This window comes from Artemia sp. Qi Xiang Cuo, chromosome 12, assembly GCF_049724085.1.
Source record: "Artemia sp. Qi Xiang Cuo chromosome 12, ASM4972408v1, whole genome shotgun sequence".
Classification (NCBI taxonomy): domain Eukaryota; kingdom Metazoa; phylum Arthropoda; class Branchiopoda; order Anostraca; family Artemiidae; genus Artemia; species Artemia sp. Qi Xiang Cuo.
The window spans coordinates 15,018,461-15,040,395 of NC_142805.1; the positions used below are offsets into that span (position 1 = coordinate 15,018,461).

General features: G+C 36.0%; 1 pseudogene across 1 annotated transcript; it reads right to left on the bottom strand.

The window, feature by feature from the left end:
• Positions 1 to 888: 888 nt before the first annotated feature.
• LOC148945818 (uncharacterized) lies at positions 889 to 19,397 on the bottom strand (annotated as a pseudogene). Its single transcript, XR_016142498.1, has 4 exons — positions 19,344 to 19,397; positions 11,498 to 11,801; positions 4,636 to 4,806; positions 889 to 2,309 (listed from the first exon to the last, which is right to left on the bottom strand). The product of XR_016142498.1 is annotated as an uncharacterized LOC148945818 (transcript).
• Between the last annotated feature and the right edge of the window lie 2,538 nt (positions 19,398 to 21,935).

A 21,935-nucleotide genomic window follows, 5' to 3' on the forward strand; every position in this document is an offset into this window, starting at 1 on the left:
AGGGGGGGGAGGGACTTGGCTTGAACCAACTTATAAAAAAATCAGAAAAACATGAAAAAAAACAAATAAGAGACCTACCAATTGGTGTCAATTCAAGAAGTTTTTGGATGGGAGGAGGGGGGGGGTAATTCAATGTTTGACATCCAGAAGGGGGGGGGGTCCAAACTAGTTTTTTTTCCATGAAAATATCAAGCCAGTTTCATGAGCAGCCACATTTAGGTATACACGCTGGTATTAAAGCAGTTGCACCGCATGCAATTTACACTTACCGCCGTGTTCATAAACTCAACATTGAGTTAGGTGATTGTATTTAGAACTTGAGACAAATGGCATCTTTTTTCTCCATTCATCAAGAGCTGTATTGTTTTATCGCGAATAGCAATATACATTACCAACTGTTTGTTAATGCTCAGATTGCCGCTGGCATAACTGTTCCTCAGTTGGAGAAATCATCTACTACAAGATTGGTATATTGATATATATATAGGTGAACAAAGTACTGAATAGATACAACTGTATCTTGGCTGTTTCATTAATTACTAAAACATTCTTGAGACGTGGGTTCAGGCGCATGGATTCGCAACCAGTCTTCAGACATTTGAATTTGTATTTACACTCTAACTAGCGGATTTTTTTTTTGCCACAATATCTCTGTTTGACCAACTGTAGACGGTAGACCTAGTTTTCTCTAGAGCTACTACAGCTACGCGAGATAAAATTATTGACATTTAAGCTGAAAAAACTTTTCAGGTAATGTTTCATAAAGCAAAAGAATTTTCTCGTGAGTGTGGCCTCACTGAAGACCCTTTGCAAAATTTTCCGAATTCTGGTTCCTAAAAAAAAACTATATAAATACAAAAAAGTTTTTCTCCAGCATGAATTCTTTGATACTTTTTATTAAGAAAGTTTCGTGAACATATAAAACCCTTTACACATTGATATACAAAAAGGGTTTTGCCACAGTGTGAGTTCTTTGATGATTAGATAGGGTGGATTTTCGGGTGAATTTTTTGTTACATCTATCACATTCGAAAGGTTTTTCTCCGGTGTGAGTCCTTTGATGAAAAGATAGGGTGGATTTTAGGCTGAATTTTTTGTCACATCTATCGCATTTGAATGGTTTTTCTTCAGTATAAGTTCTTTGATGATTAGATAGGGTGGATCTTAAGCTGAATTTTTTCTCACATCTATCACACTCGAAAGGTTTTTCTCCAGTATGAGTTCTCTGATGCCGAGAAAGGGTGGATTTTAGGCTGAATTTTTTTTCACATCTACCGCATTCGAAAGGTTTTTCTCCAGTGTGAGTCCTTTGATGATTAGATAGGCCGGATATTTGGCTGAATTTTTTCTCACATCTATCACATTCGAAAGGTTTTTCTCCAGTATGAGTTCTCTGATGCCGAGATAGGGTGGATTTTAGGCTGAATTTTATCTCACATCTATCACATTCGAAAGGTTTTTCTCCAGTGTGAGTCCTTTGATGATTAGATAGGTTGGATCTTCGGCCAAATTTTTGTTCACATATATCACATTCGAAAAGTTTTTCTCCTGTATGAGTCCTTTGATGATAAGATAGGTCGGATTTTCGGCTGAATTTTTTTTCACATCTATCACATCCGAAAGGTTTTTCTCCTGTGTGAGTCATTTGATGACCAGATAGCTGGGATCTTCGGCTAAATTTTTTTTCACATCTATCACATTTGAAAGGTTTTTCTCCAGTATGAGTTCTCTGATGACGAGATAGGGTGGACTTTAGGCTGAACTTTTTCTCACATCTATCACATTCGAAAGGTTTTTCTCCAGTGTGAGTCCTTTGATGATTAGAAAGGTCGGATCTTTGGCTGAATTTTTTTTTCACATCTATCACATTCGAAAGGTTTTTCTCCAGTGTGAGTCCTTTGATGCCGAGATAGGGTGGATTTTAGGCTGAATTTTTTTTTCACATCTATCACATTCGAAAGGTTTTTCTCCAGTGTGAGTCCTTTGATGATAAGATAGGCTGGATATTCGGCTGAATTTTTTGTCATACCTAACACATTCGAAAGGTTTTTCTCCTGTGTGAATCATTTGTAGACCAGATAGGTGATATTTTTTGAGGAACGTTTTCTTACATATATCACATTCAAAAGGTTTTTTCTTAGTATGAGAAACCCATTCTTTTGTCACATCATTTTCAGCATGAATGTTGTTTGGCACCTGATGTTGACAATTTAAATTCATTTCTTCCTTTAGACACATTCTTATAAGACCTGACACACTGGATAATTCACATACTTCTTTGATGATACCATTATCATATAGCGTTTCAACTGAAAAAACAAAAATAATATAAAATTCACAAAAAATAAATCACAAATTCTTTTATTTTTATAACAATTATTTGGTATATAACTCAGCTTTTAACATTTCTAACCTTACACGGCTACTATAAATTTAATTTTAATTACTCCTACCTTGGTTACAAATTTATAAAATCCAATTTGAGGCATAATTTATATTAAAATTCCTTTTTTTTACTTTATTCCTTTTTTTGTTTAGTATTTTAAATTCTTAAGAATGGAGGCTTTAATAAATCTTCTTAACAGTGGGTTTGTATAAAGACCATTGTTTTACTATAATATTTATATGCTATATTAATTTCCTACTTTTACCAACTATGGCAGTTTCTTCAAATATAATAATCAAATAATTGTTTTTTTTTTGTATTTTTGTTACACAACATAATATTCTAAATAATTCTACATAACATCAAAAAAATTTGTCAGGGTTTGTCAAAGCAAACAAGGCTTTATCGTAGGGACAAATAATCGATCTCTGATAAAAGTCTTCTAAATTCAATCTTCTGAAAAAACGTCTATTTAACATTTCTGAAATATTTTAGTAACATGACTTTATCACTCTTTTCACTATTAGAAATGTTGGAACTTTGTTTGGAAAAATTTAGGCATTTCTGACGATAAAAACCTAATAAAAATAGCTTATCCACTTATTTGGTGACATTGTTGCCTTAAAAGCAAGTGAAACCAAAGCCTTGTTTGAAAAGAATGCCGTGAGTAGGGAGAAACACACTGGCATATTATTTTTATCGCTCACACTACTTTATCGTACACTTGTACACATATCCATTGTACCCAAAACAACAGAAAACATCTCAAATGTTTTAAATTGTCAAATAGTTCTGGAATTATAAAAGCTAGAAAAAAGTTAAAAAAAAAAATTAGTATATCGTTGTATAGAAGCATTTAATTGGGATGGACAATTTTGTCAACTATGTCCTAGTTGAAACCATCCTTGTCTATTATTTATTAAATGTTTTTTTAATGCCACCAGTGCGCTCTGATTCAACAAAGATACATTTTTACGCCCCAAAACAGATTCAAAAGAAAAGTAAGAGATACCTTTTCATTTGGAAAAGCAGAAATACAGAAGATCAACAAACAGTTCGCGGTAACGAACTGGAGGTAAGGAGCAACCTGGCTCAATAGTAACCAAAACTCTAAAAAACAGAATTTTGATGCCAATAGATACATAATTTTTTTTTTTTTTTTTAATGCTGATTGCAAATATACAAGTTTCTTTAAGTTTAGTCCTACCTATCAAAAGCTACGAGCCTGAGAAAATTTCCCATATTTTCGAAAAAAGGGAAAAGACCCCCTAAAAAAATAGAATCTTAATAAAAATCACACCTTCAGCTTCAGCGTATCAGAGAACCTTACGGTACATATTTCAAGTTCCTATCTGCAAAAATGTGGAATTTTATATTTTTGCCAGAAGAAAGATCACGGATGCGTGTTTGTTTTTTTTTTCAGGGGGGATAGTATTGACCCAGTGTTCCTAGACTGTCGCGAGAGGACTCACTGAAACGGAAATTAAAGTTTCTAGTGCCCTTTTTAATTGACCAAAAAAATGGAGGGCAACTAAGCCCCCTCTCCCGCTCGTCACCCAAGTCACCCAATCAAAATTTTGAGGTAGCCATTTTGTTCAGCATAGTCGAAAAATTTAATAACTATGTCGTTGAGGATGACTTAATCCCCAGAGTCCCCGGGGGAAGGGCTGCAAGTTATAACCTTTTCCCATTGTTTACATACAGTATTGGTTATTGGAAAATATAGAGTAACTTCAGGGGGATTTTTTGGTGGTGGGGGGGGGGGGGTATGAGCAGGGGCTTACGTAGGAAGATCTTTCAACAGAGGAAGTTTTCATGGGGGAAGGGACATTGCTATGAAGGGGGCTTCAAATTTCCCAGCATTATTTAAAAAACGATCAGAAATTAAAAAAAGAAACAAATTTTTTCAACGGAAAGTAAGGAGCAATATTAACTTAAAACCAACGGATATTATTGCGTATATCAGGGGTTTTGCCCCCCCCCCCCATTCAATACCTAGCTCTTAACGCTAAATTTTTCCTAGTACGTTCAAATGAGCAATTTATTCTAATTAAACGGCCTTTGTGATTCATGGGTCATTCATAGAGAATTGGAACAAAATTCGAACTTTAGCGTAAAGAGCGAGGTATAGACTAGGGGGGCGGACTCCCTAATATACGTAATAATTTTTTGTTTTAAGTTTTAATATTACTCCTTACTTTCAGTTGAAAAAGCTTGTTTTTTTTTATTTAATCATATCTGAAGCATACCTTTATCCTCGTCAATATTCGACTTCCGTTTAAGATGGTCAGCACTAAGTTTACAATTGGTAGAGATGTCAGGGGCAACAGCATACAGATTGGCTTCATGTTTCATTAATAACATAGAACACGTACTTCCAAAAACATCTTTATCATCATGTGAGGATGTATCTTCAGGTTCTACGAAAAATCAGAGTAAACATCATATAAAAAACTTAAACAGTTTGTTACTTATCATACGTTGAAACGCATTATATATATTTAAAATGCCAAAATTTTAATAGGGTACTCAATGGACCAGTAAAGATGAATTGTGCCGTCTTGCATCTAAAGACCTTGTAAATATAAGAGCAAGAAGGGTTGCAAAGAGAGGTAACATTAACACTAAACAATTTTGCGAAAATACTGGCCGATTATAGTAAATTCTGTCAAAACATTTCTTCACTAATGCTGAAGTAACAGCTACTCATTAAAAAACAAATCGCAACCCATAGTAGGAAGAAACTTAAGACATGAGTGGAAAAAAATGGATGGATGACTCACGATTTGGGTGAAAAATAAATAAAAATAGAAAATAAAAAGTAGGCCTATAGGCTACAATTGAAATCATCAACGTCAAAATAATGGATTAGAGACTTCGTACCCCCCACCCCCCCATACAAACAATAATTTTTTTTTTATTTTGTTGCTGATTTGTTCCATTTTTGGTATTTTATGATCTTTTAGTTTTTGCTCTGAGTCAATTTGTCATCTTTATTTTAGAACCAGACTCCTTGAAGAGTTTATCAAAAAACTTCTTATACAATATCTTCTTTTTTTTAATTTATCTCATCTTGTGAACAAAGACAGAAAAGGTTCGACGAGAAAAGTTTTTATTATTTAAAGGTTTAGGTTTAAAGGGTTTGAAGAAAGAGATGGGAAACAAAAAAAAAGGATAAGAAAAGTTTAACTAAAGCTGAAATGCTTGACATACTTTTATATATTAATGCTTTTTTACCATTTTTTAAATTTATGCCTCTCTTTAAAAGCCTGTTCCTAAAGTAAAAGTAAAAACCTATAAGAAAAAACTTCAAGTTTTAATAAAAACAAAAAGTTTTAAATTATCGAGAGCAGTTCAATCATTTGAAGCAAGATAGGACTGACACTCCCCATAATTCTGAATACCAAAACATAATTTGACTTTATTACAATTCCTAAAACATTGTATATTTTCTTTGAAAAACTGGATTAATTTACACTCTTTTGATTTAGTTCAACTATACGAGCAGAACTATTAATAGTGGCAGACTTAAAATTTTTAATTTAGCACCCTCAGTTGGTTTTGAGATATTGATGAGAGGTTTGAATAACAACCAGCATACACATATTGTCTTATGTTTTAGTTTTGAAGCAACATCACATTTCCGTAAAAGTTTCTACTTTATACCTTGTTGTATTCTTAAGATATTCTGCCTGGGTATGTTGACGACCTAGATGCACTTCTATATTGACTTAGTTCCATTGTTGCGGCCGAAGTAGCGGTAAAAGTCTCAAGCCCAGAGATTTTCAGATACACTATACACCTCTTTGATAACCCAAATGTAAATAATTTGTCTCCATTCAGTTCAACACCGCCCTTCCATTTTCAGAAAGTTGAATTAATATCCAAAGAATTAGCAGTAGGCATAGCAGCAGAAGCAATAGTATGATCAATTGGAGTAGTAGACTATTAGTGATAGCAGTACTAGTATTATTAGTAAACAGTAATAGTATTCATATTTGTGCTTTTTGGTCTAGCACAATACACCCGTCTCATGCCCTGATATTTTCAACTTAAAATATTAAGCCATTTTTTCCATATTGCTGATAAGTCCTGATGATAAGCAGCATGTACATATTATGTTTAGCTTAGCTCGACATCCCCTCAGCAGTCCCTGCAAGTTCCATATTAATTCTATTAGCCTTAGTTATATTAGTACTAACAGGAGTAGTGTTACTACTACAACTAGTATTAGTATGCACATAGTACGTTTGTGTTAGATCATCATACACCTTAACATGCTATGAAAGTTTCAACCTAACATTGAAAACCATTCTTGATATACTGCTGATACGGCCATTTGATAGCCTTCATGCAGATGTTGTGTTTCAATTTCATTTAACATACCCCTTGAAAACGTCTAATACCCTGAGTCTTATTAGAAGTAGTAGGGGTAGTATTCATACAGTGTCTTTTGGTTAGTTCAAAATTCCTCTCAACACACCGGAAAATTTCACCTTCAGCATGTTGTGATGCAGTTCAACTTCCCCTTCAATATAGTTATAATAGTAGTAGAAGTACAAATAGCACTAGCTGTAGGACTAGAAGTAGTACTAAGAGCAGCACGCAAATTTTGTCTTTTGGTCAGTTAAACATCCCCCTCATCAAGCCCTGGAAGTTTTAATTCAAAACAATAAACCGTTTAGATTATCTGTATGTTTATAGCATGTTTTAATTTAGTTCAAATTCCCACTTGACATTTTCTGAAATTTTGATCGTAATAAACTTAGGCTTGGCAGTCGTTACTAGCCAAAATGTTTGGAAGGAGAGCGAGGGATTTTACCAACTAGCTTGTCATTTTTACTAACAATTTTTTTCAATAATTAGCATAATGTCCGTTTTGAATACAATACGGAAAATCACAACACAAGATGGTAAAACTGCAGCATTGACAAACCAAGATTGATATTTTGGTATATGTCATGTTACTATTTTCACGCGAATTACTAAACCAATTAGAAAATTCTGGCACCATCTGTAAAATCACGGCAGGAGTTGGTAAACCTGCTGTGTTTACTGGAAAAGTTTAAGATTTCTCTAGATGATATGTCAGTATTTTGGTGGTTTTTATTTAACCAAACAAAAAAATGGTGGCGTCAGAAAGATTGTTACAGTTTGCCCCATGATTATACCAACTCATTTTTTTTTACTGAGTGTCCAAAATATTAGGGGGGCATCCCCCTCCCCTTCATACGTCACGATTCTGGTAGTAGTAGTGGAGCTAGTAGCAGTAGATGTACACACACATTACCTTTTGGTCAATTGATCTTTCTCTTTAAGCATTCCTTTATACATCAGGGCCTAATCCATTCCTGATATACACCCTTTTGATAATCATCATGTAAAATTGTGTGTTTCGATTTAATCAAATTTAATCTCAATATTCTCTAAAATTTTCACCGTCATAAGCTTAGCTTTAATAATACTAGCATCATAGTCGTAGGAGCACAAGTAGAAGTGTTGTATTAGTAGATATAGTAACAGTAGCAGCCACAGTAATGATAGCGGTAGCTATATGTACATGTTGCCTTTTGGTTAGTTGAACATCCCCTTCATGGTGCCATGAAAGTTTACGCTTGATATGGTAAACTGTTTCAAAGGTATTGCTGATACGCTCTTTTGATTTTTTTTTATGTAAATAGTGTGTTTGGATTTAGTTCAACTTTCCGTTCAACATTGCATCAAATTTTACCTCAATATCTTCAGTCTTGGTAGTAGTTACTACAGAAGCAGGAGTTTTTTTTTTTATTTATTTCAGCATTCTTTGAAAGGATCACCTGAATGCCCTTTGTGTTTTTGGAAGCAAAAAGTCAAACATGCCACCCTTTCCCAATAGCTAATATTATATGTAAACAATGGGCAAATCACATCTTTGGTGGTTCAGATTCCCATAGAAATGGTTACTGGACAGTTCAACTATGCAGAACAAAAAAGGTATTACAAAATACTGATTGGATGTTTTTGGAGAATTGAGAAATGGTTACTGGACAGTTCAACTATGCAGAACAAAAAAGGTATTACAAAATACTGATTGGATGGGTCTGGAGAATTGATGGGCATAAGAGATAAGCTGGTTGCCCTCCAATGACTTTTGACTCTTAAAAAGGGCACTAGAACTTTCAATTCAAAATCAAATGAGCTCCTTCCTAAGTTTCTACAATAACTCTGTCTACAAAATGCCTTGTTGAAAAAAAAAAATATATTGTCCCCAAGTTGCTCTTCACACAGTCTAGGCAGCATTTTTTTTCATTAATTAGCAGCTAATCATATATCAAATTAGACAATAAAACACATGATAAGCAGAACATTAGTTTGAACGATTTTGTTGCGGAAAGTTTTATTTTAATTAAAAATACATCGGTTTTATAGTTTGTTTAATTTTTTTTAATCAATTGAGTTGGCTTAGTTTAATAGAGAAGTAAGATAAATGTTTATATAAATAATTTCTCTACTATCAACTACAGGACTTAGTGTTTACAAGCAAACCCAGGTGGATCTCATAAAATTGAACCCTGGATTATAGCCCTCAAATTGTGAAATAAACACACTTATATGAGTCTTTATATGTATTTATGTATACCATATTGTATGTGTTATCCCCAATCTAGTGGTACCCTAATGTGGGGCTCTCATGGCATCAATGAAGTTAATAAAGTTTTTCATGAAATTGCAAACCATAAAGTTTATCCCACTATTCACCTTTTATTCTTTGCAGCAATTTTTCATAGAATATAACTGAAAGAATCAGACGTGGAGCTAAGAAAATCATATTTTAAGCATTTTTTCCTTTGAATAATAGATAAAAATGTTTTTTTTTATCCAACCCTTATTCCTTTACCAAGCAAAATAATTAAACAAGTATACATTATTATATATGTAAACACTAATTTGTGTGTGGTTTGTTTGAAATTTTCCACAAGTCTTCTGCTATTGGCTGAACTTTAGAGATTTTTTAGAAGAAATTAAATGAAGTTTAAATTTTTTCTGATAGCAATAAAGACAATGAAGTTATGCAAGGAAAACGGTTATTAACTTTGTGGACAGCTTTATTAACTTTATCGACACTGTGGGAGTCCTGAAGTACATATTTAAGTCGCTTACCTATGTGCTATATTCTGTATTTTTGGACTTTAAAGTTAAGCAGCGTTGCAATGTCAAAATTTTAATCTGTACCAAACAAAGCTCTAAAAATGTACTTTCCAGGAAAAAATGTACCAGACCCCAGATATTTTTGCGTATGTTGTGCTTTGCTTAACACGTGCATCTCTCTTCAAACAGTACTCTCTGCAAAACATAAAATCCCTCCCTTTCTTTTTTTTATGATTTTTATTATTAATTTATCTCCTTCACAATTGAGGAGTATTTTAAAAGAAAAAGTTATAGTCAATGTAATACACTGGTAATACATAATACCCTGATCATTTTTTTTCTTTTCTACTGTACAAATTTTTGGATCGTCTCTGGAAACAAGAACATATAATCTAAAGCTGGGCCTTCACCTATGGGAAGATCCAGATTCTGGACTTTCTGGTTAGTGGAAATGGTCCAAATAAAGATCTCACAAACGGTTTTTTTTACTCCCACTTTCCGGCACTTTTCAGACTTTCTAAGTCTTTTTGTTTTCAAATTTAAGCAAAGTCACTTGTTAACTTATTCTTCAGTTTCTTTCACCATTAAAGATATTTTTTCAGTGAAAAGCTTCCAGAATCCAGAAATAAGGAAGCTCAAATGCCCCTTCCTTCTAGAATGGTCTTGGGTACTTTTGGCCTGGCTTTACGCTCTAGATTGTATGCAAAGGAAATACAAGCCCAGATTCCAAAAATTTTGGGTGGTGAATCCCCAGCTCAACTCTTCGCGGCTGCTGCGTGCACAACTCGTATGATCGAAAAATCAAATTGTTCATAGACGACAAAAACTAATTTGTTGGTACGATTTTTAAGATAAAAATACCAAAACAATCCACATGACTCAAAACATAAAACCCCTCTTTAACAGTTCCAAAAGGATGCTCAAAGCACTTTTTCTTGTCCCAGGCTCTTCAGTAGTGGGATGGGAGCTTTGGAAGATCTTCCAAAAACTTCTCTGCATTTTGCTTTCTTTCTGCAAAGCTAATAAATTTCCTAATATCCAATCGCATTCAGGTTTCTGGGTGGTTTGGATCTTGTGATGGATGGATGCCGTCTTTCTTGGCCTGCTCAAACCAGTTCTGCACTTGCTATTCGCCAATGCTAAACGTACTCAAAAACATTTGCTTGCACTTTTAGCATCCTTTCTGAGGTTTTCAAATTGTATTTCAGGGTTCCTTTTCTCCTAGAAGGCCCGAGATTAACCCGCTTGAAGTTCTTACAATCGTTGTAAGTGACAAATGTTGCTATGTAGACCTTCTTTTGTTCCCAGGACATTCTTTACTAAATGCTACATAGAAAACTCTGTCTACCACTCTCAGGAATGATTGAACGTTCAAAAACTCTGACCTTCTTAGCATCGATATTACAATGTTTGCATCGAGGGCCAGTTTTCCGTTCCGGCTTTAAATCTTCAGTAGCTTTCCACTCACCATCTTTCCTGTTCTGTACTTATCTTCCTTCGTATTCCTTCCCTTGGCATCTAGCATAATAATTTTTCAATTGGTTTTCCCCTGGCTTTGATCTGTCTTTATTCCTGCTTTTTCTAGATGATGAAATACTATTTAGCACTGAGCTTTCTGTTTCCGCGTCCAAATTTGTATTCTGGAATATCTCCTAGATTTCTGTCGTGGACTGATGCGTTTCAACTTTCCTGGGCGGGTATATTTGGTGATAAAATGGCACCACATATATCCGTGATTCAGCCAGAGGAGATTCTCCAGCAACACTTTTGTCTTGATTCATTTGATATTCCTGTTCATTTCTTGAATTCGGGTCAGTATATAAAACGGACGGTCCACTCAGTTCAGTATTTACTAACTCTGCTTCATTAAAAGCTTCATCGGTTTGCTCTGGCAGCAAAAGATTAACACAAACTTCTGTAAGTGAAGCGCTCTGTAATCTGCTATCTGGAAGAAGGCAGATTACAGATCTGCTGTAATCTCACTCTCGCTTCCTTCTTCTCTGACCTCTACTGTTTCATGGCTGGCTGTGTCACACGCAAATCTGATTAAAGGCACGAGGGGTATAGAATCTTCATATTGTTCCAGAACTGGAAATTTTTTCAATGGAAAGTTTGCAACCCATTCTGCCATTCTGCTGAAGTACTCTGCAGTCCTTAATTTATTTTCAGGGTTCTGGTCCTGAAAGGCTGGAACTGTTTTCAGGGGCGAATTAGGGATCTTAGCTGACATTTGGCTGGAGCGTTCTGGTGTTTCCAAGTTCTCGCTTAAATGTTCACCTTTCTCCATCTGAAAATAAAAATACTCAAAATACGTTGGTTTAAGAAATCACAAGCTGGTAAAAAAAGAAACAAAAAAGGTGTCCATACAAACGGTGTAATAAAACACCACTTTCAACAACAAACCATCTATACATGCTGAAACCCTTTCCTTGATAGGCGTACCGTATTAAGTTCGAGGGTCTGAACTCTTTTCCCAAGGAACCTGTCAGAGGGTTTCAGTATCTGTAGAAAGGTAGCGTAATATTAGCAAAACGGATGTTGTAAAACAGAATAGTCCTAGTTCCCAGATAGCTGGGTAATGTAACCTTCACCGGCCTCATAATTGAACTGTCATTAAGTCAAGTGAGATTAAAATCATAATCTCACTTGACTTAATGACGACTCAATTTTGAATTATCGCCATATGAAACAAATTCTAGCATCTTTTTGGGGGTAGAGATGGAAATCATAATCTTGTTTGACTTAGTATAATTCATTTTGAATTACTGCCATATTAAACGAAACTCTGAAATTTTTTTGAAAATAGAAAAAATGCTGTGTTCCTGACTGGCTGGAGAACCTTGCTTGGGTACTAGACGTTCATGCACCATGATTAGGAAACAGGGCATGGTACACAAACGTCTACCATCATCCTGTTTTCTGTTATGATAAATAGTATCGCTAAGGAATATCCCGACAGATGGAAATTTGTGGATGACCTAACAGTTGTTGAAACCTGCTACAGAAACTTAGTAAGAAACCCCATGAGCATCCTCAATGATATTGCAAATGACGCTGCAGACATGAGTGTAAACCCCTCTAAATCTATGATGATGCCAATATGTTTCCTTAAAACCACACTCCTTTTCCTCAACCATATCCCTCCAAATATTTCTGTTTTTTCCTTTAAATTACTTGGTGTTACAATTTCCTCTAATTTAAAGTGGGATATCAATGTTAAAGATATTGTCCATAGAACTAATGCGTCCATGTATCTCCTTAAACTATTGAATAAATTTAATGTCCCCCCATCCAATTCCTTAAGGATCTATACTTCCTTTGTCCACCCTCATCTTGAATATGCTTGTCCAGTTTGGCATCCTGGCATCTCCCGGGATAAATCAGAAAAAATTGAATCCATTCAAAAAAGGAAAATAATCTTTAAAGGAGGTAAGGTACCATACTCTCTCCTTCTAAAAAAAGCCAAGCTGGAAACTCTTGAGCACAGGAGAGGAACGTTGAGCCTTTGTTTTGCAAAAAATGCAATAATAATTCCTTGCACGGAAAACATTTTCCCCAAAAGACAATCCCTATCCAGGCACCGCCTGCCACGTGCTGTTTCTGAACCCGTTCCTATCTTGTCCCCTATCCGTTGCTTGACCTCCAGGTATGAAAAAAAATCTTTGTACCCTTCATTACGGATAAAATAAAACATTAGTTTTCCGTTTTTCATTTTTTTTGGTACTGGTGATACCCAAGTTTTATGTTTGTTCGATTTGGGTTTTATGGCTCCGAAATACGAATTCGGTCCTTCGGGTCTTGTGATAGACATTTTGAAATAAATATCTTATCTTATCCTACCTAATTTAAACGTTGATGCACCATGACAAAAACAGCTAGTGTGCTAAACTACTTAAACAGAGGAATTAAGGTAAGTTCAGACGAACGGGATTCCCATCATTCCCTATGGGAATTCCTTTCAGGAGCCATCGTTTTTCCGTTTCGTTTTTCTGTTATTTTTTTTTCAAGTTTTTCCTGCGAACCGAATTGGATATACGGGAATTTTCAAGCACAAAATTCAAATTCAGTAAGACATGTCTAGGATAAATTATCTGCAAAGTACAACATCATTTTTTTTAGCTAACTGATTCCTGAGATTCTAGCCAACTGAAGCTAGCTACAGCAGTCGAAAATGCAGCCAAGGCTAAGGTTTATGATCCCAAGTCACTCATGTTTTTTTAATTAGACGACACGGCATGAAAAACTGCATCGGACACATGTGAAAAGTCATTTTCGGTAAAAATCGACAATACGAGGTGTGCACGCAGCAGCCGCGTCTTTTTCTATTGGCTTGTGTGACTCAGGTAAAACCCCAAGAAAGAACATTCTTGTTAGGCTTATATATTTTTGTTCAGCCCTAGACTTTGTTCCAGGTCCGCAAAAACAGTATAGACAAAGTAACTACAGCTGAGTTTTAGCTGAAGAAACTGGGAGGAACTGTTGAATCAAATAGACAATAGGGTTTTTAAAAAAAACTTCTATTAAAAAAAATTAACATTATAAATGTTATTATTTATCAATTAAAGGCTTAAAAAAAAACGAACATTGAATTAGTATAGCAGTTACTTCCAATTCCTCCTGCCAAAATGCAGCTATGGGTACTTTTTATATACTTTCCAACCAACCTGGAACAAACCCCTTTATAATCAGGAGCAGGAAAATCTGAGTTACTCGGCTTAGTTTTATCATAGGCAGCGTAAGTAAAGAACGATGTTGGCACAATGTATTTTTTTTTTCATTCCAGGGCACTTCGTGTCGAAGGAGTTGTCGTAGAAATTTCGAAAAGGGCTCATTCGATTGGAATGGCTAGTGCCCTTTTTAATAGTCGAAAGTGATGGGAAGGCAACAAACAGCCCTTCCACGCCCACTATTTCCTCAAACACATCCAATCAACATTTTGAGATAGCCATTTTGTTCAGTGCAGTTGATTTCCAGATAAAATTATGTTTTTGACGTGGACATTCCCCCCACAGCCCTCAGGGCAAAGGTTCTAGTTATGCCCTGGGGGTATATAAAGTTTTTTTTTATAGAAAACGTTGTCGTAGAAACTTCAAAAAGGCTCCTTCGATTGGAAATTCAAAGGGCTAGTACCCTTTTTAATAGTTGAAAGTAACTGGATGCCAACTAAGCCCCCTCTCACGACCACCATTCCCCCAAACACATGCAATCAAAATTTGGAAATATCCATTTTGTTCAACGTAGTTGAAAGTTTTGAAAATTAGGTCTTTGAGGATGATACCACCCTAAGAGCCCCAAGGGCAAGGGTTGTAATTTATGCCCTGGGGACATAAAAGTTTTTTTTTTATAGAAAGCATTGGCGTAGAAACTTAAACAAAAGCTCATTTGATTGGAAATTGAAAGGGATAGTGCCCTTTTTAATAGTCGAAAGGGATTGAAGAGCAACAAACCCCCCGCTCACACCCAGCATTTCCCCAAACACATCCAATAAAAATTTTAGATAGGTATTTTGTTCAACGTAGTTGAAAATTCTGGAAAATATGTCTTTAAGGATGACAAACCCCCCAAACCCCTCAGGGCAAGGGTTGTAAGTTATGCCCTGGGGATATATAAGGTTTTTATAGAAAGTTTTTTCGTAGGAACTTCAAAAAGGGCTCATTCGATTGGAAATTCAAAGGGCTAGTGGCCTTCTGAATAGTTGAAAGTGATTGGAGGACAACTAACCCCCTTCTCACACCTACCATTTCCCCCAAAAAATCCAATCAAAATTTAGAGACAGATATTTTGTTAAACGTAGTTGAAAAATTATCTCTTTGGGGATGGCACTCCCTCTACAGCCATGAGGGCAAGGATTGTAACTTATGCCCTGGGGCCATATAAGGTTTTTATAGAAAGCGTTGTTGTAAAAACTTCAAAAAGAGCTCACTCGATTGGAAATTGAAAGGGCTAGTACCCTTTTTAATAGTTGAAAGTAATTGGAGGGCAAGTAAACCCCTTCTTAAGCCCACCATTTCCCCAAATGCATGCAATCAAAATTTTTAGACTTCCATTTTTTTCAAGGTAGTTAGAAGTTCTGGAAATAAGGTCTTTGAGGACGATACTCTCCTCCAACCCACCATGGCAAGGATTGTAAGTTATGCCCTGGGCGTATATATGGTTTTTATAGAAAGCGTTGTCTTAGAAATTTAAAAAAAAAGCTCATTTGATTGGAAATTGGATTGATTGGAAAAAGGACTAGTACCCTTAATAATAGTCGAAAGTGATTGGAGAGCAACTAATCTCTCTCTCCCGCCCATCATTTCTCCAAACACATCAAGTTAAAACTTTGAGATAGGTGTTTCCTTCAACGTAGTTGAAAGTTATGGAATCATGTCTTTAACCTCCCAAACCCCTCAGGGCAAGGGTGGTAAGTTATGCCCTGGAGGCATATAAGGTTTTTTATAAAAAGTATTTTCATAGAAACTTCAGAAAGTGCTCATTTGTTTGGAAATTGAAAGGGCTAGTGCCCTTTTTAATAGTCAAAAGTTATTGGAGGGCGACTTCCCCCCCTCTCAAGCCCACCATTTCCCCAAACACATCAAATCAAAATTTTGAGATAGCCATTTTGTTCAACGTAGTTGAAAGTATTGGAAATGACGTCTTTGAGGATGACAACCCCCCCCCTAGTCTTCAAGCAATGATTGTAAGTTATGCCCTGGGGGCATATAAGTTTTTTTATAGAAAAATTCTGTCATAGAAACTTCAAAAAGAGCTCATTCAATTCGAAATTGAAAGGGCTAGTGCTCTTTTTAATAGAATTGAAAAAATTAAATTGGAGGGCAACTAACCCTCCTCTTACGCCCACAATTTCCCCAAACACATCCAATCAAAGTTTTGAGATAGCCATTTTTGCAACGTAATTGAAAAGTCTGGATAATATGTCTTTGAGGATGATAAACTCCCCACATCCCTCAGGGCGAGGGTTGTAATTTATGCCCAGGGGCATACAAAGTTTTTATAGAGAGCGCTGTCACAGAAACTTCAAAAAGGGATGATTCAATTGTAAATTGAAAGGGCTAGTGCTCTTTCTAATAGTCAAAAGTGATTGGAGGAAAACTAACACCCCTCCCGCGCCCACCATTTCCCCAAACACATCCAATAAAATTTTGAGATAGCCATTTTGTTCAACGTAGTTGAAAAGTCCGAAAATTATGTCTTTGAAGATGACAATCCTCCACAGCCAACAGGGGAAGGGTTGTAAGTTGTAGTTATGCCCTGGGGGCATATAAGGTTTACATAGAAAGCATTCTCGTAGAAACTTCAAAAAGGCCTCATTCGATTGGAAATTGAAAGGGCTAGTGCCCTTTTTAATAGTCAAGTGTTTGGAGGGCAACTCACCCCCCTCTCACACCCCACCCTTTCCCCAAACACCTACAATCAAAGTTTTGAGATAGACATTTTCTTCAACGTAGTTGAAAGTTCTGGAAATTAGGTCTTTACAAGCGTTGTCGTAGAAACTTCAAAAAGGACTCATTCAATTGGGAATTGAGAGAGCTAGTGTCCTTATTAATAGTCAAAGGCAATCCGAGGGCAAATGTCCCCCCCCCCCCACGTCCATCATTTCCCCAAAAACTTCAGATCAACATTTTGATATAGTCATGAATGTAGTTGAAGGGTCTTGAAATTATGTTTTTGAGTATGACAACCCCACCACAGCCCTCAGGGCTAAGGTTATAAGTTATGCCCTGGGGGCATATAATATTTTTTTTTATAGAAAGTGTTGTCATAAAAACTTTAAAAAGGGCTCTTTCGATTGGAAATTGAGAGAGCTATTACTCTTTTTAATAGTCGAAAGGAATCGGTGGGAGAATCCCCCCCCCACGCCTATCATTTGCCCAAACATTTCCGATCAAAATTTTGATAAGGTCATTTTGTTCAACGTAAAAGAACGGTTTGGAAATTGTGTCTTTGAGGATGACAACCCTCCCCCCCATAGGCTTCGGGACAAGGGTCGTAAATTATGCCCTCCGGGTATATAAGGTTTTTATAGAAACTTTTGTCGTAGAAGCTTCAAAAGGGTTCATTTGATTGGAAATTGAGAGGACTTGCGCCCTTTTTATTAGTCGAAAGTGATCAGAGGGCACATGCCCCCCCCCCGCACGCTTGCCATTTCCCCAAACACTTCCAATCAAAATTTTGATATAGCCATGTTGTTCAGCCTATCAGAAAGGTCTGAAAATTATCTTTGAGGATAACAAATCCCCCCAGCCCTCAGGGCAAGGGTTGTAAGTTATGCCCTGGGGACATATAGGGTTTTTATAGAAAGCGTGGTCATATAAACTTCGGAGGGGACTCATTGGATTGGTAATCAGACGCTCCAGTGCTCTTTTTAAGAGCCAAAGTGATTAGAGGGCAGCTACCCCTCCCCCTACACACACGTCGTATTGTCCCGAAATGCGTTTAATAGAAATTTTAAGATAGCCATTCCATCCAAAATAGTCTAAATGTTATAGGCAGTGCAATAGCGCTGCCAAAGTAAAGAACTTCTTATCGAAGAAGTTGTCTTAGAAACTTCGAAAAGAGCTCATTCGATTAGAAATTTGAATGGCTAGTGCCCTTTTAATAGTCAAAAGTGTTTGGAAGGCAACTGACACCCCTACCACGCCCACCATTTCCCCAAACACATCCAATCAAAATTTTGAGATAGCTATTTTGTGCAGCGTAGTCGATTTCAAGATATAAATTATGTTTTTGAGGAGGATACTCCCCCCAGAGCCCTCAGGGCTTGGGTTATAAGTTATGCCCTGGGGGCATATTAGGTTTTTATAGAAAGCCTTGTCGTAGAAACTTCAGAAAAGGCTCATTCGATTAGAAATTCAAAGGGTTAGTGTCCTTTTTAATAGTCGAGTGATTGGAGGGCAACTAATCCCCCTCTCACGCCCACCTTTTCCCCAAACACATCCAATCAAAATTTTGAGATAGCAATTTTATTCAACGTAGTTAAAAGTTCTGAAATTTAGGTGTTTGAGGATGACAACCTCCCACAGCCCTCAGGGAAAGGGTTGTAAATTATGCCCTAGGGGCATATAAAGTTTTCATAGAAAGTGTTATCGTAGACACTTCAAAAAGGGCTCATTCGACTGGAAATTGTAATTGCTAGTGCCCTTTTTAATAGTCGAAAGCTATTAGAGGGCACTAACAACCCTTCCTCGCCCACCATTTCCCCAAAAACACATCCAGTCAAAATTTTGAGATAGCCATTTTGATCAACGCAGTTGAAAGGTCCAGAAATTAAATCTTTGAGCAGGACACTCCCACCACAGTCTTCAGGGCAAGGGTTGTGAGTTACGCCCTGGAGGTATATAAGGTTTTATGGAAAGTGTTGTCGTAAAAACTTAAAAGGGGCTCATTCAATTGGAAATTCAAAGGGCTAGTGCTCTTTTTAATAGTTGAAAGTAATTGGAAGGCAACTAAACTCCCTCTCACGCCCACCATTCCCCCAAAGACATGCAATCAAAATTTTGAAATATCCATTTTGTTCAACGTAGTTGAAAGCTTTGGAAATTAGGTCTTTGAGGATGATAGCCCCCTCAGAGCAAGGGTTGTGAGTTGTGCCCTGGGGGCATATATGGTTTTTATAGAAAGCGTTGTCGTAGAATCTTCAACAAAATCTCATTTGATTGGAAATTGAAAGGAATCAATGGCGTACCAATTGATTCATTGGGGAACATAAAAGTTCGCCGGTTTACTTTACCCAAGCGCGTGTCATAAGAGAAAAAGGGGTAGCAGATTTGTCGTTTTTTGATCCATTAAAATTCAATTCGTATTATAAAATGCGCCCGGATTACTTTACCCAAGCGCTTGTCATAAGACCAGTTTCATTCAATCCAAATAAAGAATTATTCATATAATTGTGATTACTGAATATTATGTATTATAATAACTGGTCATTCCTCTTATTCACTGAAGGTCGAATATATGTTAATCATGTGCTGACAGGAATGTGAGTGTGAATGTGACGTTCGAAATACAAACCTTTCTCAATAGTATATACTATATGTAAGCAGTGAACGAAATGCCCTTACGACTGTGGGGAGGTCGATATCCTCAAAGAAATAATTACTGGATCTTTCAACAACGCTGAACAAATAAGCTCTTTTAAAAATTTTATGTGTTTTTGGGAATGATAGACTCGGGGGAGGGAGGTTACCCTCCATTCACTATTGACCCTCAAAAAAGGCAATAGAACTTCCGACTTCCAATCAAATAAGCCCACTCCCATCCAAAGTTGATACAAACACCCATTCCATAAAACCTTAAATATCCCGGAGCATAACTTACAGCCCTTATCCCTGGGTTCTGAATGGTTTTGTCCACTCTTAAGACATTATTATATACTCTTTGAACTTTTGTAAACAAAATCGCTATCTCTGAATTTTGATCAGATGCGCTTGGGGGGAAGACGATATCATGGAGGGGGGCTAGTTACCCTCCATCACTTTTTAGTCTTAAAAGGAAACTAAAGCTATACATTTCCAATTAATTGAGTCTCCTATAAAGTTCAAACCACCGCTTCTTCCCTAAAAATTTTATATGCCCCTGGGGCGTAACTTACAACCCTTGTTCCCAGACTTTGGAGGGCTGCGTCAACCCCAAATCCTTGTTATGTGATCTTTGGGATATTTTTTTTAACTATTATTTTTTTTTCTTTTTTTTTTGATAAGAAATTTAAGCGTGAAGAAAAGCAACCCCACTCATGTATGGAAAAATTTCGGTACGTTTTGAGTTTTAATGTTTCTCCTTACTTTCAGAAAAAAAATTAATCTAAAACAGAAATAAAGTGAAAGATTTAAAGCCGAACTGGCCAGCTATAAAAAAAACAAAGAGAAAACTCAAGATGAAGAAAACAGGCAGGACTACAGCCAGTAGAAGGATAAGAAAAACAAATACGACGCTGATATTTCGCCTGTATATAATAAGGCGTCTCCAACACAAAGAAGCAAAGATAAAATCTAAACTAAACCCAAACTGAATAAGATCTAAAACCAAGAAAAAAAAGAAGCCATATCTAGGTATACCTTTTGCTGCTAGTGTAATTGAGCACGGAAGCCAAATAGAGTTGTTTCAATGAGAACAATGAAACAACTGGATAATATGAAATGAAATATTTAGTTGCGAAATAATTCTCTTGCTTGCTTGTATGCTGCAATTCTCGTAGATTTGTTCCCCTGGTGATTTTTTCAGACATTATTACATTCATACATTCCCTTTTAAGAAGAATGTTATAAATTTCATCAATATTTTAATTACCAGTATCTCCGTTTATTTAAAAATTAGCAAAAATATTTTATTTATTCCCTAGCCCACTGTGTCGAGGCTCTAACGTTATAAATGGCTGCGGCAATGTCAAATTGTACGAAATGATCAGGGTGGTAGAAAACGTGTTCCGCCAAAGCCAAAACAAAAGCTTTCAGAGGCTTAATAAATTTTAAAGCTTTATCTATTGAGTTACGCTGCTCAATAAATCTTTGAACAAACTGTTGGTGGGTTCGGCCAATGCAAAACCTTCCACAAGAACCAGGAATATTAAACACACCACTACCCAAATTGCCACGGGTTCGATCGTTTCCAGAATTTAAAACATTGAAAATGGTCTAATTGGCTCAAAGTTATCAATGTTATATTTGCGTTAAATTCGCTGTAGTTTTTCACCTAGACCAGGTATATAAATAAGGTAAAGAAACATAAATTATTGTCAAATTCAATACAGAAGACGGTGAAACTGCAGCTGTTGCATTATTATATTTAATGTGTCTACATCTATTATTTCGCTTATGAATTTAATCGGATAATTATTACAAAATAAAATGTTTTTTAAATACAATAATTCTGAATCACGATATTACTGAAAAAAAATTCTAAAAATTAAGTTTTAGTTTCAATTGAGAAGAAATTGCAGTTGTTGACGAAACTGTCGATGAAACTGCAGTTGTTGTTTTATAATAATTATTTGTGAAATTCAATTCGGAAGACTGTGAAACTGCAATATTTGTATTATTAGGTTTGATGTGTCTATTTTCTAGTATTTTGTTTATGAATTTAATCGGATAACAATTACAAAATAAAATGCTTTTTTAAATACAATAATTCTGAATCACGAGATTCCTGGGAACAAATTGCAAAAACCCTATCATTTAATAAAACTAAAACTTCTATTTTGACTGAAACTGGGTGGCATGAGTGAAAATTCAAATATCTGTCACTATGTGTAGGTTTTCTATATATTATGAAAAGCAGATGGTTATCGATTTTAATTTACAAAATATTAAGGAATGGTAGTCTGTTATTTCCTTCAAACTTTTTACCCCCCAAATAAGAAAAAAGCATAAAACCCTGTATAGCAGGCATTTCAACAAATTCCACGAAAACGTTTGCCCACAGAGGT